Source organism: Triticum aestivum, chromosome 2B (assembly GCF_018294505.1).
Source record: "Triticum aestivum cultivar Chinese Spring chromosome 2B, IWGSC CS RefSeq v2.1, whole genome shotgun sequence".
Lineage (NCBI taxonomy): Eukaryota > Viridiplantae > Streptophyta > Magnoliopsida > Poales > Poaceae > Triticum > Triticum aestivum.
The window spans coordinates 703,353,523-703,376,055 of record NC_057798.1 but is presented as its reverse complement, the minus strand read 5'-3'; the positions used below and the strand labels follow the sequence as shown (position 1 = coordinate 703,376,055).

Sequence of the window (22,533 nt, the reverse complement as noted above, 5' to 3'; positions counted from 1 at the left end):
TTTTGGACAATCAATTTGTTCATTTGCAAACAATAACTACAAGTTGGTAGAATGCATGTTTAGTTTTGGCTACAATGCTTGTCGAGTTGGCTTTAATCATGTTTTAATTGGTTAGAGAACTTATTTTAGTTGGCTTGTTTAACACATCCAGGCGGTAAAAATTTGGTTGGCATGCATCATATTCAGTAAAGTTGATCCCAAAGCATGTTTAGTGTGCAACTAGGCAGCTATGCTACTAAACCTAAATGACTTGTGTTTAGATGCACAAACCAGGAAATAGTAGGCTTCTATCCATGGTTAGTTGCACAGTAATTCGTGGTACTTGTTTTCAGTTGCAGATATGCCATTCATGGGGAAGGATGGTGTGATGTGCCAGATTCACCTCTTTTTTGAAGCAGCTTCTCCATGGATTTGTACTAGATCCATGAAGAAAGTGGGTTACATATGCCTACACATATGCAGTAGAAGAAATGGGGAAGTGAAGAGGGGCAGAGTGGGCTTACCTACTTGATGTTGCTGGCTGGTATGACTCTGACCATCCTGTCCTTAGATCTTCTTTTTTGAAGCGGCTCCTTCTTCTACTTTTGGGCTCCCATGACAGCTGTGTAGGAGGAGGAAGAAGGGTTGGGGGCGATTCTGTTGGATCTCCTTCTGGCGTGCAGAAGAAGAAGAAAGCAGCATGAGAAAGGCTGGGGCGTGAGGGGCGAGCGGGTATGGGGCGAGCTGGGGACAGCTGGCCACATGGGGGAGGGCGATTCTATTGGTAGCCGTTCGATCAGTCGGTTTGGTGGCCGCTCGATCGATCGGTTTGATGACCCCTTCTTTTTCTGTTCTGCGGGAAATAGAGGGTTATTTTTTTTGACCGGCCGCTCGGTTGCACTAGTGGGCAGCCGGCCGCCCACTAGACGCGACCAAAGAAAAGACATGTTAAAAAACATCACTCGCTTAATGGCGGGGCCTACTGCAATTACCGGACCCACCTGTGCCGGCACCTCCCCTCTCCGGCGGCTCTCCCGTGTGCTCCGTCGCTTCGACCTCCCCCATGTCCCAAGCCGCCGGCCGCCCCTTCTCCCGTCCCCACGGCCTGAGCGAGCCAGAGCGCTGAAATATAGGGCGAGGTAGAGCCGCCGGGGAGGGTAATAGACGGCGGGCTGGGTGCTGCTGCCGGTCAGGCGGGCGCGCCTGCGGGGCGATGGCGCCGTCCCGGTGGGGCGTCCCGGCGGAGGAAGACGACCCTGCTGCGGCGGGACGGCACATGGACGACGAGCGAGGCGGTCAAGCGGTCAATCTCAGGGGTGTCGGGCGGTTCGCTCGATTCGCTCTCCCTTGGTTTCGATCTGGTAATTTACCGTCGTATCTTTCTCTACTCCTGTAATTAATTACAGTTAGTTCATCACAACGAGTACTATTGTACTAGTAGTAGGTACAAACTCTGTACCAGAATGTAAGATGCTTTCTGATTTTGCATATGACATAAAAAACATCTTACATTTTGTTACGGAGGGAGTAGTTCATTCTTCTGTCACAGTAATGCAAAAAAATAAAAAAAATAAGAGAAAAGTGGTAGCGGCGAAATCATATTAATCCCTGCATTGCATTTGCGGATTGTTTGGGTCGCTTTTCAATTTGTAGCGTAAATGGACAAATATAGAGGCCACAAAGTTGAAGTAATCTATCTACTATTAAAAAAAATGAGATCTCTTATAAAAAATAAACAAAGTTGAAGTCTACTCTCTACAGTAATAGTAACAAAGGCAGAGAAACTAACTATTGGTGAAGCACGATTACTTAGCATTAGGTTGTCTGTTAAGGCCTCTAGTAAGAGCATACTTAGCATTCAGGATCACAGGATGCCAATTGGCAGTTGCACAACAGACGTGAACATGTTCAAAGTTTCTTGGCACTGTACAATTATACAAGCTTCCAGATAGCGATTGAAAATGTATGATTAGTTTATAATCCTTATTTTTTCCATATCTCTAATATACTTGGCCGGCAGGGCAAAGAGAAAAGGAGAGGTTGAAAATGTGTGGAAAGCAACGTAATCATGGACCAAACTCGCTATATATATTTGAACAGCTAGATGAGCAGAATAACGGACAGCTCGATGGCCGCTTCACACATTTCTGCCCTCCTACTATTACTAGTACTATGGGCCATCTCCACGCCAACCGTAGTACCCGGTGTCGGCGCTTCTTCTCGGAGTCCGACCAGTGTGAACGGCAGCGAGACCGATCTTGCCGCGTTGCTGGCTTTCAAAGCCCAGCTCTCCGACCCCCAAGGCGTCCTTGCAACCAACTGGACCACCAACACGTCTTTCTGCTACTGGGTTGGCATCTCGTGCAGCAAGCACAGGCAGCGTGTCACGGCTGTGGAGCTGCCACGTGTGCCCCTCCATGGATCGCTCGCTCCTCACCTTGGTAACCTCTCCTTCCTCTCCATCATCAACCTCCCCAACACCGTCCTGACGGGCTCCATTCCTGACGATTTAGGAAAACTGCGTCGCCTCAAATTCCTTGACCTTGCCCGCAATGATCTGTCTGGTAGCATCCCACCCACCATAGGAAACCTCACTAGACTCCAATTCCTTATCTTGGAGGCCAACTATCTTTCTGGTGCAATCCCGGTAGAGTTACAGAACTTGCGTGATTTTCGCTCCATAAATCTCCAGACGAATTACCTCAGTGGCTCGATACCGATTAATCTATTCAACAATACGCCGATGTTAACTTATCTAAACATCGGCAATAACAGCTTGTGGGGAACAGTACCGGATTCCATCACCTTATTGCCAGTGCTCGAGTTTCTTGACCTTCAGTACAATAATCTGACCGCCCCATTTCTTCCTGCTATCTTCAACATGTCTAAACTCCATACAATCTTTGTTAGCAACAACTACAACTTAACTGGCCCTATCCCTGAAAAGGAAAATTTCAGCCTCCCCATGCTGCAAATAATCAGCATGGGAAACACCAGATTCACTGGTCAGATTCCATTGGGGCTCGCATCTTGTCGGCACCTCAAAGTTATTTCCATGCCTGATAACTTGTTTGAAGGTGTTGTGCCAGCATGGCTTGGCAATTTGACTCAGCTATATTTCATTTCCTTGGGTCGAAATAACCTCGTTGGCCCAATCCCTCCTGCACTTGGCAACCTCACTTCGTTACGTGTCCTGGATCTGGCGGTGAGCAAACTGACAGGAGCTATTCCGGAATTTTTTGGACAGCTAGATCAACTCTCATATCTGCATCTTTCAAAAAACCAACTAACAGGACCAATTCCTGCTTCTCTTGGTAATCTTTCTGAGTGATCATTTCTAGTGTTGGGCCAAAATATCCTGGATGGATCACTTCCTACAACAATTGGTGACATGGATTCTTTGGTGACACTTAGTTTATCAGACAACCGCCTACAAGGGGATCTCAGCTTCTTGTCCATTTTTTCTAACTGTAGAAAGCTCCTATACCTTGACATCTCGTCAAACAATTTCATTGGTGGCCTCCCTGGCTATGTAAGAAATCTGTCAAGTCAGTTGGAGACTTTCATTGCATCTGAGACCAATTTAGTTGGTGAACTTCCAGCTACGATTTCAAATTTAACCAATCTTAGAGTGCTAGACCTTTCAAAAAACCAATTGTATGGTGCAATTCCAGATTCAATCATGATGATGGAGAATCTGCAATTTCTTAACCTCTGTCAGAATGGCTTGTTTGGCCCAATCCCATCACAGACTGCAATGCTAAAGAGCCTAATAAAATTGCAGCTCGAGCACAACAGATTATCTGGCTCCATACCAGAGGACATCGGCAATCATACCAAGTTAGAACAAATTAGCCTGTCTTATAACCAGTTATCATCTACTATACCGCCAAGTTTATTTCATCTTGGTAGCCTCCTTCGGCTTGATTTATCTCAAAACTTCCTGGATGGTACATTACCGGTTGATATCAAATATTTAAAGCAAATTTACCACATGGATCTCTCTGCCAACCGCTTAATGGGTAGTCTTCCAGAGTCGATTGGAAAACTTACCATGATAATTGATCTAAACCTATCACACAATTCATTCTATAACGGTATTCCAGATTCTTTTGACAAGCTGGCCAGCTTGCAAACTTTGGACCTATCCTGTAACAGTCTCTCAGGTCCCATCCCAAAGTACCTGGCCAATTTTACCATCCTGTCTATATTGAACCTGTCTTTCAATAACCTACGAGGTCAGATACCGGAAGGAGGTGTTTTCTCAAACATCAGCCTGCAGTCCTTGATGGGAAATTCAGGGCTTTGTGGTGCTTCGCGTTTAGGGTTTCCATCATGTATGGGTAACTCTCCAAGAACCCACAGTCGCATGCTCCAAATTTTGCTCCCAGCTATCATTGTGATAATTGGAGCTGTGGCATCCTGCATAGTTGTGATAGCCAAAACGAAAGTTTGGAAGCGGCAAGGGATGACAGTTTCTCCTGGAATGGTTGACATCATAAGCCATCAATTAGTCTCCTACCACGAGCTCGCTCATGCCACTGATAATTTCAGCGAGAGCAACCTGTTGGGGTCTGGGAGCTTTGGGAAAGTTTTCAAGGGCCAGCTGAGCAATGGTTTGGTGGTTGCAGTAAAAGTTTTTGACCTGCAGCTTGAACATGCAACTAGATCCTTTGATGTTGAGTGCCGTGTGATGCGCATGGCGCGACACCGTAACCTGATAAGGGTACTCAACACATGCTCCAACACAGAATTTAGAGCACTAGTGCTTCAGTACATGCCCAATGGCAGCCTAGAGACACTCCACTACTCTCAGGGCACAAGGCACTTGGGACTCCTCGAAAGGCTGGGCGTCATGCTCGACATTTCGATGGCAATGGCGTATCTGCACCATGAGCACTACGAGGTTGTGTTGCACTGCGACTTGAAGCCCAGCAATGTGTTGTTCGACAAGGACATGACAACGCACTGTGGAATATGCGATATGCTCATTGATCGTATGCCGTAGCATATATAGAGTACATGGGCAAGAATATCTCAACCGTATCTGCTATACAAGGAAAGGATCGGGAGATATCCGTAGACTAGGAAACAATAAAAAGAAGATCCTAGCTGCCTAAGTACATGTGATCATGAGTATCTCAACACCCCCCCGCAGTCGATACGTCGCTAGTGACGCATAGACTGGACCGGAACTCCTCGAAGGTAGACGTCGGTAACCCCTTGGTCATGACATCGGCAAACTGCTGAGCAGTGGGAACGTGGAGCACACGAATGCGACCGAGAGCCACCTGCTCACGCACGAAGTGAATATCTAGCTCGATGTGCTTCGTGCGCCGATGATGAACGGGGTTGGCGGAGAGGTACACAGCAGAGACGTTGTCACAGTACACAAGAGTGGCACATCCTGAAGAAGTTGCCGTAACCAGGAACACTCGGCGACGGCGTTGGCAACAGCCCGGTACTCTGCCTCAGCACTGGAATGGGATACCGTGGGCTGTCGTTTCGACGACCAGGAGACGAGGGAGGGCCCCAAGTAAATGCAGTAGCCGGAGGTGGAACGACGAGTGTCCGGACAGCCAGCCTAGTCAGCATCGGAGTAGGCGACCATGTCGGTGGAGGAGGATGCTCTCAGGGTGAGCCCAAGGGACATAGTGCCGTGGATGTAGCGTAAAATCTGCTTCACCAGGTTCCAATGACTGTCACGGGGTGCATGCATGTGGAGACACACCTGCTGAACGGCATACTGCAAATCCGGCCGTGTGAGGGTTAAGTACTGAAGAGCGCCGACGATAGACCGATAAAACGGACCATCCGGTGCTGGGGAACCCTCAAGCGCTGAGAGCTTGGCCTTCGTGTCAACAGGAGTGGCAGCGGGCTTGCAGTTAAGCATGCCGGCGCGCTCAAGAAGCTCATGGGTGTACTTCTGTTGATGAAGGAAAAACCCGTCGGAACCCCGAATGACCTCAATGCCGAGGAAGTAATGAAGTGGCCCCAAATCCTTCAAGGCGAACTCGGTGCTGAGACGAGCAGTGAGCTGGTCGAGAAGCTGCACCGAGGAGGCCGTGAAGATAATGTCGTCGACGTAGAGTAGGAGGTAAGCAATCGCCGATCCATGATGGTACACGAATAGGGAGGCGTCGGAATGAGTAGCTCGGAAGCCTAACTGCTGAAGAAAGGTGGCGATGCGCTGGTACCACGCTCTCGGCGCCTGCTTCAGTCCATAGAGGGACCGAGAGAGCAGGCACACATGCTCAGGATGGTCGGCGTCGACGAAGCCGGTGGGCTGCTGGCAGTAGACCTGTTCGGCAAGATGGCCGTGGAGGAACGCGTTGGAGACGTCCAGCTGATGAACCGGCCAAGCACGAGACACCGCAAGCTGGAGGACGGTGCGGATCGTGCCCGGCTTGACGACCGGAGCGAAGGTGTCGGTGAAGTCAACTCGGGCACGTTGCCGGAAATCGCGAACCACCCAACGAGCCTTATACCGCTCAAGGGTGCCGTCGGGTCTGGTCTTATGCCGGAAAACCCACTTCCCGCTAATGATGTTGGCGTGGCGGGGAGGTGGGACGAGCTGCCAGGTGCGGTTGCGTTGCAACACATCGAATTCCTCCTGCATGGCGGCGAACCAGTTGGGGTCGCGGAGGGCAGCCCGAACAGACGACGAAACTGGCGACGGTGAGGAGGAAGCCGCGCAGAGATACTCCTCCGAGGGATAGCGCGTGCTGGGCCGAAGAGCACCGGTGCGGGAGCGCGTGGTGATGTGAAGCGGCTGGATCTCCTCAGCGGGCTGGTCGGGCGTGGCCGGGGCCGCAGGTGGCAAGACCAGCGGGGCGACCGCAGGTGGCGAGACCGGTGAAGAGGCGGTCGGTGCTGCGGGTGGCAAACCCGCAGGCGGTGCTGCGGCCGAGGCCGCAGGTGGCGAGGTCGGGGCGGCTGCGGGCGAAGCCGCAGGTGGCGCGCCTGGGGCCGCTGTGGGCGAGGCTGCAGGTGGGGGCGCGTCCGGGGCAGCTGCGGTCGAAGCCGTAGGTGGCCGACACGAGCCAGACGAGGCGCCCGAGGTAGAGGCGCATGAACCCGAAGTCGAGGAGGCCGAGGTCGCGGAGTGGCCCGGTGCCCAGACGTCCGAGCCGCTCTGTACGCCAACAGAGTCGCCAAGCTCGGAGATGGTCAGACCGGGACGGCCGTCGCGAGGGGTGGGTAACGCGGCAGAAGGCCCGCCGAGGGGAGGCCGGGTCGACGAAGTTGGTGCATCCGAGGGAGGTACCTGCTGAAACGGAAACACTTTTTCGTCAAAGTAAACATGCCTCGAAGTGATCACCCGATGAGAGACTGGGTCGTAGCACCGGTAGCCCTTTGTGTTGGAGGGGTACCCAAGAAAGATGCAAGCAAGGGACCGCGGAGCAAGCTTATGGGGGGCGGTGGAGGCGGTGCTAGGGTAGTAGAGGCAGCCGAAGATGCGAAGATCATCGTATGAGGGAGGAGTCCCATAGAGCAATTGATGCGGCGTATAGTTCCAGCGAACACGACAGGGCCGGATGTTGACGAGGAGAGTCGCGGTGGCGAGAGCATCGGGCCAGAAGTGAGGCGGGATGTTGGCATGGAATAAGAGGGTACGGACGCAATCGTTGAGAGTGCGGAGTACACGCTCTGCCCACCCATTTTGCTGTGAGGTGTAAGGACATGTTAGACGAAAAACAGTACCATGTGTGGTGAGGAGGTTGCGGACGGCAAGACTATCGAACTCTTTCCCATTGTCTGTTTGAAACGCAAGAATGGGGCAACCAAAGTGCGTAGAGACAAATGAGTAAAAAGATGTGAGTGTTGAAAAAACATCCGATTTCTGCCGAAGGGGAAAAGTCCACACATAGTGTGTGAAATCGTCTAAGATGACAAGATAATAAAGATAGCCAGAGTTGCTCGCAATGGGTGATGCCCAAAAATCGCAATGTATCAACTGAAACGGATAATCTAGTGGTAGAGTTGCTAAAGGGTAGACGCACGTGTTTGCCAACACGGCAAGCATGACAAGTATGGTCATCGACCTTATTACAAGTGAAAGAAAAACTACGAAGAATGTGACGGAGCGAGGCGTGATTAGGGTGACCCAAACGAGCGTGCTAGAGGTCCACACCGGCGGAGAGGGCGACAGGAGCGGCGTCGGTGGAGGATGGTGGGTGGACCGGGTAGAGGTCATCCGGGCTGTCACATCGGTGAAGAACCATCCTGGAACGGGCGTCCTTCATAGAAAAACCACAACCGTCAAATTCAACCGTAATTGGATTTTCACGAGTAAGACGGCGAACAGAGACAAGATTTTTGATTAGTTCAGGAGAAACTAAGATATGAGACATGTTAATGGGTGTGCTAGAAGACGGAAAGGAAGTAGAACCAACATGTGTAATGGGAAGGGAAGAGCCATCGCCGAGAGTAATGCGAGTGGCGGTTTTGGTGGGAGAGAAAGAGGTGAGGTTACCCAAGTTGGAGGACATGTGTGCGGTAGCCCCGGAGTCCATGCACCAGTGGCCGCCACCGGTGTAGGTGTTGGGGGTGGGGGCCGACTGTAGCGCCGCTAGAAGAGACGGGTCCCAAGGCAGCAAGGCCGGGGCCGAGTTGTAGAAGCCGGCGCCGGGCTGCGGCGGCGCAAGGGCCGGCAGCGGTGGATAGGCCGGGTAGGCCCCGGGCTGCTGGAACGCCGCGAAGGCCGCAGGTGGCTGCGGGACGGCGTGGTAGGCTTGGTGCTGCGCTGGCCGAGGACCCAGGATGCCGGGGGCGGTGGGGCGGGGAACCGGCATAGAGTATGCATGGACGACGCCGGTCCAAGGGTTTTGCCCGTAAGCCCACGGCGCCACGGGCTGCTGCTGTTGCTGGACGCGGGGTGGCCCGGCGGGGTTGGGCGCCCGCTGCTGGCCCTTGCGGCCTCCCTTGCCGCGGCGACCGCCGCGCTCGTTGGAGGGAGCGGGCTGCGGCGCCCCCTGTTGGGGGCACGGGAAGGGCAGCTGGACCGGCTGGGGCGGGAAGGGCGCCGGCGGCTGTTGGGGAGCCGTGCCACGCGACGTGCCGACGGCGAGGGCAGTGTGAACCGCCCGGGCCCTCATCTTCTTCATCCGGCGTTCCTCCAAACGCAGGTAGGCGACGACCTTGGGAAAGGTCGGGTTGGGGATGAGTGTGAGGTTGGCAGCCGCGTGGGTGAACTCCTCGTTGAGGCCGGCGACGAGGGTGCTGAGGAGAAGGTCGTTGGAGACGTTCTCGCCGATGTCGCGGAGCTCGTCACAGAGGCGCTTGAGGCGCATGCAAAAGTCGTCCACGGAGGGACTATTTTGATGGCACCCAAAGAACTCCTGTTGGAGAAAAACGAGCCGCTGTAGCCATTGTCGGTGAAGAGGCTATTGAGCTTCGTCCAAACGGCGTGTGCGTCATCGCCGTCTTGCACCACCGTGTAGAACAGGTCCTTGGAGATGGTGAGGAAGAACTAGCGAATGAGCGTCGCCTCAACCGCCGACCACTCGGCGTCAAACGCCATGGCCGCGGCGTCAACGGTGCCGTTGATGTGCTCCTGAAGGTGGAACTCACGAAAAACAAGGTTAAAGTGAGTCTTCCATGCATAGTACGAGGAGTCCTCCTGGGAGAGACGGATGGGCACACGGGCGAGGATGTCGACGTTGCGGATCACTTCGGCGGGGATGGGAGCAGGGCCGGTGAAGGGGTTGGAGGATTGGGTGGCGCCGGAGGAGGAGGATGACATGGTGGCGTGCGGCTAGGGTTCGGTGGAGGTAGAGGGAGAGGGAGGGAGGTGGCTGCGAGGGACGATGGCAGCGGGGTTGGGATGCGGCGGCAGAGGGACTGCGGCGGCAAAGGGCGGCGGCGGGACCTGGCAGCGGCGGCTCAGGTGCGGCGGCGGCGGCGGAACCGTGTTTAGGAAGAAAACTCGGTATCTGATACCATGTGGAATATACGATATGCTCATTGATCGTATGCCGTAGCATATATAGAGTACATGGGCAAGAATATCTCAACCGTATCCGCTATACAAGGAAAGGATCGGGAGATATCCGTAGACTAGGAAACAATAAAAAGAAGATCCTAGCTGCCTAAGTACATGTGATCATGAGTATCTCAACACGCACGTTGCGGACTTTGGCATCGCAAGGTTGTTATTAGGTGATGACAGCTCCATGATCTCCGCGAGCATGCCTGGAACGGTTGGCTATATGGCACTAGGTACTAGTCAGCACACATCATCAATCTTTATCAATGCAGTTCTTGTTTTATAGAACGAAATGCACTTGTTGGTAAACATTTCATTACTTTAGTTTTGATCAATCTTCAAGTCTAACAATGCAGATCTTGGGAGGCCGTACGATGCAACAACAACAAACAATGACAGCAGATATTATACCAACACTATCCCAGATAAACAAGAGGTTTGGAGCATTTTGAAGGAAATGAAGATCAATGCATCCCCAGGACCAGATGGATTCAATGTGGCGTTCTACCTGGCGGCTTGGGATTGGATAGGAGAGGATATCACCAATCTGGTAAGAAAATTTTATGAAACAGGGGTAATGCCTAATCATATAAATAACACAAACATTGTTCTAATTCCTAAAAAACTTGTTTGTACTACTCTTGCTGATTTTAGACCTATTAGTCTCTGCAATGTTGTTTATAAAATTATTGCTAAATCCTTGGCCCATAGACTTAAACCACACCTCCCTAATTTATTCATCCTTCTCAACAAGCTTTTATTGAAGGTAGGAGAATTAGTAATAATATCATTATTGCCCAAGAAATCACTCATTCCTTTACTCTTAATTCTTGGAACACTCATGCCTTTATGCTTAAAATTGATCTGGCAAAAGCTTTTGATCGTCTTGAGTGGAATTTCATTATATCGGCTTTGACACGAAAAGGGTTGCATAGTCATTTCATTCATCTCATCCATGCATGCATAGCTACTCCTGTTTTCTCTGTTATCATTAATGGTCAATCTTATGCGAGATTCAGAAGTAGTAGAGGTATAAGACAAGGATGCCCTCTCTCACCTTATTTGTTTGTCCTTGCCATAAATGAGCTCTCAATATCCTTGCAAGAAGCCATGACAGCCAACCACTTGTCAGGTATATCTCTTGGACCTTATTGCCCCCCAATCCATTCTCTCATGTTTGCCGATGACCTCCTTGTTTGTGGTCTGGCCACCATAGAGAAAGCTAATACTATGAATGAGATTATCCGTTCTTTTTGTACTATCTCTGGTCAAACCCCCAACTGGACCAAATCAGGTATTCTGTTTAGTAAAGGTGTGGATCCTAGTATTCAACCTGCAATCAGAAATATCTTTCCGGTTCCCATCATTGATAATAATTTCACTCATTTAGGTCACCCTCTCATTCTCCCAGCTAAAGATAGGTCCTCAGCTTATAATTTTGTTATTGACAAATTCAAATCCAAGCTCCCAACCTATAAAGCCAATAAACTTTCACATGCTGGTAGACTCACTCTTATTAATTCAGTTTTTGCTTCTATTCCCATTTATTATATGTCAAATATTCTCTTCCCCAAAAAATTCTTGGCCAAACTTACTGCTATCATTAGGAACTTCTGGTGGACGGGAGTTAGGGAAGAAGCTAATGCCAAATCTCTTTGTCTTAGAGCTTGGAAGGACATTTGTGCTCCAAAAAATGAAGGGGGGCTAGGAATCAAGAATATTCAAGTTACCAACAGGTGTCTCATTCTTGCAGCTGCTTGGAGAATTGTTGAAAAGCCTGACAGCCATCTATCAAAAATCCTGAAATCTAAATACTTTCCTGACTCCTCTCTTTGGAGAGCCAATTATAATGTTCCCAAATCTGCCTTTTGGGCCTCCATTCTTAAAGTTAGGCCAATTCTTATTAGAAATTCTTTTTTCCAAATCAGGGCTGGCAATATCTCCCTTTGGAGCTCTCCGTGGTTTAACGCTTGGGAAAGTATTTATGATCATCTCATAATTCAAGATAATGATTTTATCTATCCGGCTCTTATTAGAGATCTTTGGATTCCAGGGCAGAAAAAATGGAATGCTAATCTCATAGATCTTTTATTTGATTCTGATACAGCTAATTCCATCAAGCAGGTGCCAATCATACAGGAAGAAGGTGAAGATATTTTATGTTGGAAACACACACCAACAGAGAAATTCACTACAAAAAGTGCATATAAAACTTGTTTGCAGGTCTTGCAAGAGGAAGGAGAGCCACAACCTAGAACTCTAAACAATAATTTAAAAGAACTCTTAAAGCAGGTATGGAAGGACAGAAATATGGCTCCTAGAATCCAAACATTTGCATGGAGACTGGTAAGAAAAGCTTTACCTACAGGGAAGAGAGCAGGTAAGTATTCTAAGCACATTAGTAAGTTCTGCTCAAGATGTGGCTTAGAAGAGGATGAGATGCACATATTTTTCAACTGTGTTTATGCTAGAGCTGCATGGTTCGCAAACCCCTGGTACATTAGAGCTGATTTGTTGTGTCAGAATTCAGATTCTTTAGTTACTACCATCTTAAACTTGGCTAATTCAAATCATCCAAATGCAACCTTAAGTAATATTTTCACTTTTTTGTGGTGCCTTTGGAAGTTCAGGAATGACAGTTTTTCAAAGAAAAGATGCATCTCCAATACAGGTCTTCCATGCGGCTCAAGCAATCATAAACAGTTTGTCTTTGGAACAAAATATAAATATGCAGGAAACAGCTACTTCTGAAACAGGAAAGGATTGCAAGCATAAGGAAGACAAATATGTTCAAGGGAATACAGTTAATCTGACTGAAATTTCAGCCTCAACGAAAATATTCACGGATGCAGCTTGGAATAAACAGGAACAATCAAGTGTGAACGGAACAGGGAAAACAGGTATAGGGATATCCATAGAAGGACAAGAAAGACGAACAAAATGGCAGATCAAGATTTCCGCAACAGCAATGCAAGCTCAATCAGCGATACATGCCGAAGCCTTGGCGATCAAGTTAGCAGCCATCATCATAAACATGACAGGAATACATGAGGCTGCCATTCTAACGGATAATTTAACTTTAGCAAAAGCAGCAGCGGCAAGGGAACCAACCAGGCAGCCTGGACACTGGATGATTAGAGGTATATTAGCAGATTTCTGTGTCCTCACAAGCTCAAGCCATGTCCAGGTATTCCATGTAAGAAGGAACCAAAACTCGGTAGCTCATGATGCAGCAAAGCTAGCTTATTCGCAGGAATTTAATCCAAATCAACACTGTGTAACTACTTGTACTATTGCTGAACATCAACGCTGGCATCATTCCCTGAAGCAGGTTATCCAAGATGTATCACAAAAGGGATATGCCATTAATCATGTAAGCTGTTGTTATAATGAATGAATTGGCGCGCTATGCGCCTTTCAGTTGTTCAAAAAAAAAAACATTTAACTCCCATTTACTGGCATGCCGAGCAGAGTACGGGTCCCTCGGAAGAGCATAGCGGAAGAGTGATGTGTTCAGCTACGGGATAGTGCTCCTCGAAGTCTTAACAGGAAGGAGACCAACAGATGCTATGTTTGTCGCAGGACTGAGCCTTAGGCAGTGGGTTCGTCAGGCGTTCCCGGCAGAGCTGGCCCAAGTGGTCGATGGCTAGTTGTTACAACCACAAGGCTCTTCTTCTGCATCAAGCCGCGGCTTGGTTGATAGCTTTCTCATGCCAGTATTCGAGCTGGGTTTGCTGTGTTCCAGCGACTCGCCGGACCAGAGGATAAAGATGAGCGAAGTGGCCGTGAGGCTCGAGAAGATAAAAGATGACTACGTTAAGTGGACAGCGGAGGCCTAAAGTGCCTGCATGCATGAATGTAGTATATGATTTGCTACAGTGCTTCTGCACCAAGTACAGTATCAGCTGCTTTAGACCGCTTGCCTAGGTACTTGCACAGTTCGTTTCGATGATGATTTCTGAATTGCGTTGCTTCGTTGTGCTGGATCAAAATGTCTGAAAGGTGTAGCAAGAAGGGGCAGGATTCTGGGAAATGCCTGTGCTGCCACAAGGAGGAAGTCGTTTCGAGGACGCCCATTGCCACGACCGGTCTTCTCTCGTTCATCGGTGGACCTTGGCCAAACGCTGTGGCCTCGGAGGTTGGTACATGGCTCTCTCCCCTTGTCGGGTTGAGGCTGTCGTCGTATGCGAGGTCTGAAACTTTTGTCCATTTGTTTCCTGTTTTATGATACACCTCTGGGCAGTTTTGTTGAAGCAAATCTCTCCCGAGGCTGGTTACGTTGCTGGTGTATCCCTCCTGTGTGAGGTGGTTCAGTTTGCTTTAATTACTGCCTTGAGGCCATGGTCAGGTTTTATTTTGCTGAACGTTGCAAGTATTATCGGTTTCATTTGGGGGTGTGCGCTCCTTTTGTCGAACAAAAAAACTGTCCTGGGTGCTTGTATAATTGATGATTTCTGAATCACGGTGGTTCATTGTGCTGGATCAAAATGTCTGAAGGTGCTGCAAAAGGAGGCAGAATTGCAGGGAAATGCCTCGCTGGTCTAGGAAGCATGCGGCCTTCGTCGGGTTGGGCCTGAGTACGCGAGGCGGTTTGTGGCCTAATGGAAGTTACCTGGAATCATGTACTGTATTTTACAGAGAAAACGTGTACATTAAGCAAAAATGATCAGATGGCCGAGTTGGTCTAAGGCGCCAGATTAAGGCTCTGGTCCGAAAGGGCGTGGGTTCAAATCCCACTCTGGTCAAGATACTTTTTTACTACTTATCTTCTAAAAGAACATAAGAGTCATGTAGTATTACTTTTTCCCCATGGAAATAAGAGACATACAGTACCTTTTTTTCCCCATGGAAATCAATAGTGCGTGCATCAGAGACATTCATTGACCAGCTACTAAATCGAATTGCCACTAATTGACATGCTTTCATACAAGGATCAAACCGGTCACATTGCTGTCAAACCAAGAAAGGTTCAGATAGCACACCCACACACTACAGCACAAACCAATTCCTATCTTGAGACAAGGTAGCCAAGTCTTGAACAAAGATGCATAATGAGACATACAGTACCTTTTTTTCCCCATGGAAATCAATAGTGCGTGCATCAGAGACATTCATTGACCAGCTACTAAATCGAATTGCCACTAATTGACATGCTTTCATACAAGGATCAAACCGGTCACATTGCTGTCAAACCAAGAAAGGTTCAGATAGCACACCCACACACTACAGCACAAACCAATTCCTATCTTGAGACAAGGTAGCCAAGTCTTGAACAAAGATGCATAATGAGACATACAGTACCTTTTTTTCCCCATGGAAATCAATAGTGCGTGCATCAGAGACATTCATTGACCAGCTACTAAATCGAATTGCCACTAATTGACATGCTTTCATACAAGGATCAAACCGGTCACATTGCTGTCAAACCAAGAAAGGTTCAGATAGCACACCCACACACTACAGCACAAACCAATTCCTATCTTGAGACAAGGTAGCCAAGTCTTGAACAAAGATGCATAATGAGACATACAGTACCTTTTTTTCCCCATGGAAATCAATAGTGCGTGCATCAGAGACATTCATTGACCAGCTACTAAATCGAATTGCCACTAATTGACATGCTTTCATACAAGGATCAAACCGGTCACATTGCTGTCAAACCAAGAAAGGTTCAGATAGCACACCCACACACTACAGCACAAACCAATTCCTATCTTGAGACAAGGTAGCCAAGTCTTGAACAAAGATGCATAATGAAACAGAAAGAGGCGCTGGGGAAATGAAGCAAGAAGAGACATGCGGAGGCGGGAGGCGGGAAACTGTTATTTTCTCCATTTTTTTAAATTTTTTATGATAGACTTGTGGGAATTTCAGTTTTTTTTACTGTGATGTGGGAACTTCATATAGTACCTTTGGAAATAAAAGAACATAAGAGTCATGTAGTATTACTTTTTCCCCATGGAAATAAGAGACATACAGTACCTTTTTTTCCCCATGGAAATCAATAGTGCGTGCATCAGAGACATTCATTGACCAGCTACTAAATCGAATTGCCACTAATTGACATGCTTTCATACAAGGATCAAACCGGTCACATTGCTGTCAAACCAAGAAAGGTTCAGATAGCACACCCACACACTACAGCACAAACCAATTCCTATCTTGAGACAAGGTAGCCAAGTCTTGAACAAAGATGCATAATGAAACAGAAAGAGGCGCTGGGGAAATGAAGCAAGAAGAGACATGCGGAGGCGGGAGGCGGGAAACTGTTATTTTCTCCATTTTTTTAAATTTTTTATGATAGACTTGTGGGAATTTCAGTTTTTTTTACTGTGATGTGGGAACTTCATATAGTACCTTTGGAAATAAAAGAACATAAGAGTCATGTAGTATTACTTTTTCCCCATGGAAATAAGAGACATACAGTACCTTTTTTTCCCCATGGAAATCAATAGTGCGTGCATCAGAGACATTCATTGACCAGCTACTAAATCGAATTGCCACTAATTGACATGCTTTCATACAAGGATCAAACCGGTCACATTGCTGTCAAACCAAGAAAGGTTCAGATAGCACACCCACACACTACAGCACAAACCAATTCCTATCTTGAGACAAGGTGGCCAAGTCTTGAACAAAGATGCATAATGAAACAGAAAGAGGCGCCGGGGAAATGAAGCAAGAAGAGACATGCGGAGGCGGGAGGCGGGAAACTGTTATTTTCTCCATTTTTTTTAATTTTTTATGATAGACTTGTGGGAATTTCAGTTTTTTTTACTGTGATGTGGGAACTTCATATACTCGCGGCATTATGTATCACCGGCACAACGGGCCAGAAAAAGATGTGTGTCTATTTACTAAATGGAGTCAAATAATTGACCAACCGCTCGGTCGCCTAGCTGGAGGAGGCCTGGAGCTTGATCGCGCGCACATGTGTGGGCTCACTGTGCGTGTGCTACATGTTGCACAGGTGATAACTCTTAGTTATCGGACGTCCTTACAACCAATATATCCCTGCACAATCTGGTCAAATGCCTTGTAAAAGTGTTGATGTTGTAGTCGCCCCGCTGCCCAATACCATTGCCTGCTGCAGTCGCTGTAGCATCGTCAATGTTGCGGGGTCACACCCACAACATGGCCGTCGCCGCAAAGCCATTGTCACAAACAAGCCTTGACATGTCGTTGCAACATTGTTGCAGCTGTCGCAACCACAAGTGCAAAGTCGCCGCAACATAACATTACCTACCTTGCAAAACTTGTCGCCGCATAAACATCGCCAGTGTTGCCTTCAGTCGCAGCCATCGCCACATGGGCATTGGGAAGCCTTGGAGGGCTGGTGGCCGTCGCCGCCCTTCCCAGGCTTGCAGCAACGACATGTTGTGGTGGCTATCATCGCTTCCAACTCCTGTTTGCAGCTGCAGCCATGCCGCCGTTGTGAGGATGGAAGCATTGCAACCCCGATGCCCAAAACAACAGCTGGTAGCGCGCATTGCTCCAGCCTGCAGTAGCGTGGCGACAACTTGGGGTGTCTCCGATTACAGCAACATCGGCGATGGCAATGGCGTGCTTGCATCTGGATTGGAGAAACCGAGAGGAAAGAGACAAACCCCAACCTGCATCTGGAAAGTGTCTCAATCTGAATTGGAAAAAGGAGGAAGACCAAAGGGATCGGGGGATTGAGAGGTTAGTGGGCCCAAGAGGCACCATGGCGACATGTCGATATGGTTGACGCAAAGAAGTGAGAAATCGTTTCCCCATAAATACAGGCCATGGGCCTCGGTGATAAAAGGTGCGCGCTGCATAGCTAGCTGCTGCGATGGAGTTTGGTTCCATCACCGCCTCGCAGACGCCTCAACCGCCGCCGGCGGCGATGGAGCGCATCTATAAGCCGGAGGACCTTGCAAGGTTCGAGCCACGGCGCACGGTTGTCAACCGGGAGAGATCGGAGCTCCTCCAGAAGATCCGCGACTCTTATGATCGTGCCCGCAAGCGGCTCGCCACGGCGACGACATTCGAAGAGATCTTCCTCGGCGCCAGCCTCTGCATTGGCCTGCTCGACCTGACCACCAACATCATCTACAACACCCTCGTCGCCTCCAGCCTCCGCGCCTAGAAAATCCAGGGCGGCGACATGGCCGAGTGCTCCCTGTGTAAGACGTATTGTTGGTAAACTGCACGACACGCTAAATAGGGTGTGGCTATCTCATATATATAGAAGTACCAAAGGGTACAATACAAGGTGTATACAAAGTCTATGTATTTACGCTCTAACACCATCCCTCAATCTTAACTATGGCCTGAAGTAAGTAAGTTAAGATTGCGCCTACAACCTACAAACTGTGGCTGTGGAAGAGGCTTCGTGAAGATGTCAGCAAGTTGATCTTTGGAGGAGATAAACTTGATACAGAGTAGCTTCTGTGCAACGCGTTCCTGGACAAAATGATACTCAACCTCAATGTGTTTCATTCAGGCATGGAATACTGGATTAGATGAAAGGTATGTAACACCGATGTTGTCACACCAAAGGACTGGAGGCTGACTGAGAGAGACTCTCAAGTCTCGCAATAAGGACTGTACCCAGATAATCTCAGCTGTGGCATCAACAACTGCCTTGTACTCAGCTTTAGTACTGTTGCGAGATACTGTAGCTTGCTTCCGAGCATTCCAGGCGATCAAGTTAGGACCAAAGAACACAACATATCCCTCAGTGGATCGCCTGTCATCAGGACTACCAGCCCAATCTGCATCTGAGAAGGCCGAGAGCTCACAAGATGACGCAGGCTGAAGAAGCAAACCATACAAGGCAGTGAGACAGACATAGCGTAGAATACGCTTCACAGCCGACCAATGTAACGTCCTGGGTGCATGAAGAAACTGACACACACAGTTAACCGCATAGGAGACATCTGGTCTGGTGATGGTGAGGTATTGCAGACCACCAACGAGACTACGGTACTCAGTAGCATCATCCGGTGAAAGATGATCTCCATCAAGAGCAGACAACCGATCAGTTGCAGACATCGGAGTGATAGCGTGTTTGCACTATAACATACCAGCACGACGCAGTAAGTCCAGAGAATACTTCTTCTGAGTAAGAGTCAACCCAACAGAAGACTGTGAGACCTCCAGACCAAGAAAGTAGTGCAAAGCACCTAAGTCCTTGACAACAAATTCATCACTCAGCGCAGTCACAAGACGATCAACAGCTGCATCTGAGGAACTGATGAGGATGATATCGTCAACATAAACTAGTAGATACATCGTAATCTCAGGACACTAAAGAAGGAATTGTAGCGACCACGATCCGAATGGACCGAAGTCTCTGTGCATCAGTGTCATCCCTGGATCGGTAATGTTAACACGCACAGTACTCGAGGAATTATAACAGAGTTCAATCACACACTTATTACATCGAGTCCTCATAAAGAGTATGATTACACAAAGATGTCATGGCTGAAGACCATCTAAACTAAATAACTGCGAAAGCTTCGAAGGTAAATGAGTCCATCAACTCCAACGACATAGCTGAGTGCAAAACAACGACCTATCGCACCTTATTCGTCGTCTGAGGAGTCTGCAACATGAGACGTTGCAGCCGTGTAGGTCAGCACATTGAATATGCTGGCAGAGTTACACTGTAAAGTAAAAGAATGCAAGAACTATATCTACATGCAATATTTGGCTGGTGGAGGCTGTAAGTTTATGGTTTTGCATAAAGCTAGTTTTCCCCTACAATAAAGGAATAAATTTATTTAACTACTCCCAAGTTGCCCAATATTTGAGAAGGTAACTCAAACTCAAATCCCAATTAAAAGTATCATCATTAACCCAATAAATTCATTAAGTAAAGTGATGAGATCAAATCAATAATTCAAGTACCAGATACTCAAGATGTCCATAACCGGGGACACGGCTAACCATGATTAGTTTATACACTCTGCAGAGGTTTGCACACTTTTCCCCACAAGACTCGACCACATCCATGATTGGATGATCGAGACATAGTCTTTCTAAAGCATTAACTCTCTACCCCGGGCGGACCGGTACACCTACTTTCCCCTACATCTGCTAGTCCACCTCTTCAAGAGCTCACGCAACTTACTCAACTATGCCAGAGCCCATAATGGCTTGTGGCTGCACACGGAAGTTTCTAGCATGAATAATCTTATAACCCCTTTGAGCCTGGGTGGCGAACCGAAGGAAAAATCACACCGGTACTCTGGGATTTCCTTAAACAGGCAACACTGGGTTCCCCAGGTGCCTCAAACAATCTACCCAGATGTATATTAAAGTTGCCACCTTAATGTTATCCATGATTAAATAACTCTCAAACTTCCATGTGTGAATCATGATCCAATCCCCGTCTACGAGCATGGCTAAGCAATAAATAAGCATAACACTACTGGAATCAGCTACTTTGCCATCTGCCAGCTCTTTGCCGTCCGCTAGCGGACGACAAAGAAGCTCTTTGCCATCAGCTACCGAAAAGCAGACGACAAAGAATTGGCAGACGACAAAGAAACTCTTTGCCATGCGCCATTTCTTTGCCGTCTGCCAGTTGACGGCAAAGAAACTTTGCCGTCCGCTGGCTGACGGCAAAGAGGGAGGTGGACCCCACACCCCCGCCCGTTTAAAAAAAACTTAACACCCCACCTCTTTGCCGTCTGCTAGTAGACGGCAAAGAGAGATAAAGGCGGACGGCAACGAGCAGAGTACTAACGGATGCCACACCCCCCCGCCCGTTACTCTCTCTTCTCTTCCTCTCTCCTCCCCGCCGCCCGCTCTAGCTAGATCCACCGCCGCCCCCGCCGCCCGGCGCCGCCGCCGCCCCCCGCCGCCGCCCGCCGCCTCTGCCGCCCAGCGCCGCCCCGCCCCCGCACCCTTGGCCCGTCGCCCCACCACCCCCGCCCCCATCCCACCTGTCGACGCCCCGTCGCCTCACCACCCGTCCGCCACTGGCCGCCCGGCGCTGCCCCCGCCCCGCGCCCGGCGCCGCCCCCGCCCCGCCGCCCGGCGCCGCCCCGCCCCACACCCTTGGCCCGTCACCCCACCACCACTCCGCCCCCACCCCACCCGCCGACGCCCCGCCGCCCGGCGCCGCCCCCGCCCCGCCGCCCGGCGCCGCCCCCGCCCTCACACCCTTGGCCCGTCGCCCCACCACCACTCCGCCCCCATCCCACCCGCCGACGCCCCGCCGCCCCGCCACCCGCCGCCCGGCGCCGCACCCGCCGCCAGGCGCCGCCGCCACCCGGTGCCCCCCTCCCCCGCCGACCGTCCCATTGCTCCGATGAGGGACTACTTTTTTTCTTCTTCTATTTTTTCATTTTTTTGCTGTTTAATTGTTAGTGCTAGATTGTGTTTGTGTTAGTGTTAGAAAAGAATTAGAAGAAGTAGAAGAAGTAGAAGTAGTAGAAGAAGTAGAACAAGAAGAAAGAAAAGAAGTAGAAAAACATGAAAAAGAAAAAGAAGAAAAGAAGTAGAAGAAGAAGAAAGGAAGAAAAGAAAAGAAGTAGAAACAAGATGAAAAAAGAAGAAGAAGAAAAGAAGTAGAAGAAGTAGAAGAAGAAGAAAAGAAGAAACGAAAAGAAGTAAAAAAGTAGAAAACATATGAAAGAAGAAGAAAGGAAAGAAGAAGAAGAAGACAAGAAAGAAGAAGGATAGAAGTAAACACCCCGACCCCCTGACCCCGACACCACACCCCGACCCCCTGACCCCCCTGACCCCGACACCCCGACCCCGACACCCCGACCCCCTGACCCCTGACCCCGACACCCCGACCCCGACACCACACCCTGACCCCTGACCCCGACACCCAGACCCCCCGACACCCGACCCCCCGAGGCCGACGAGGTCTTATATTTGTGAATTATTAGTTAGGTCATATATTTTTCGATTTTGTTATGAAAAACATCATATATAATTGTGTTGATCGGGTTGATTTAAATGTGCAGTTGTTTCACCGCTGCGAGGTTTGGTGTTCGACGACCTCGTCGTGCGTTTGACGAGCTCTGCCCCTTCGTTCGTGGGTGAGCACAAATGACATGTCCTCCTCCCCCATTAATTATTTGCTCTGTTCCAGTGTTCGTGCCGATGAAATTTGATAGTTAGCTATATATGTGTCTTGAATCATCAGTATGCGTAACCAATATGTGTCTCCCGTTCGAAAGTGTCATAGTTATAAATATGCATGCATTTGCATATTTATAACCTTGATTCTTTCAAATTGTCCAACGCTATCCATGGACAGCCCGAGTATGTGTAGATTGGGTTCATATTCCCATATGCTTTGCTCCGGATCCGACGCATAAATTTCGTCAGTGCCTCCCTTGTTGTTCTCCGGGTACACATCCTCTCTGTTTATTGCAGAGACATGTATCAGGAGAACAGCGGGGAGGTGCTGCCAAAATTTTGCGTCGGATCCAGAGCAAAGCATATGGGAATATGAACCCAATCTACACATACTCGGGTGAGATTAGGACCTATCACTACCTATTAGAGTGTAGGTTGCATGGACGTAATAAAATTGACAAAGTAGATCAACTGATGAATATATACATGGTGAATTA

General features: G+C 49.0%; 1 non-coding gene and 1 pseudogene across 1 annotated transcript; both read left to right on the top strand.

The window, feature by feature from the left end:
* Positions 1-1,351: 1,351 nt before the first annotated feature.
* Positions 1,352-13,913, top strand: LOC123046824 (receptor kinase-like protein Xa21; annotated as a pseudogene).
* A 718-nt stretch (positions 13,914-14,631) lies between these two features.
* Positions 14,632-14,712, top strand: TRNAL-AAG (transfer RNA leucine (anticodon AAG)). The gene has a single exon. It is a non-coding gene; the product is annotated as a tRNA-Leu (tRNA).
* The last annotated feature ends 7,821 nt before the right edge of the window (positions 14,713-22,533 follow it).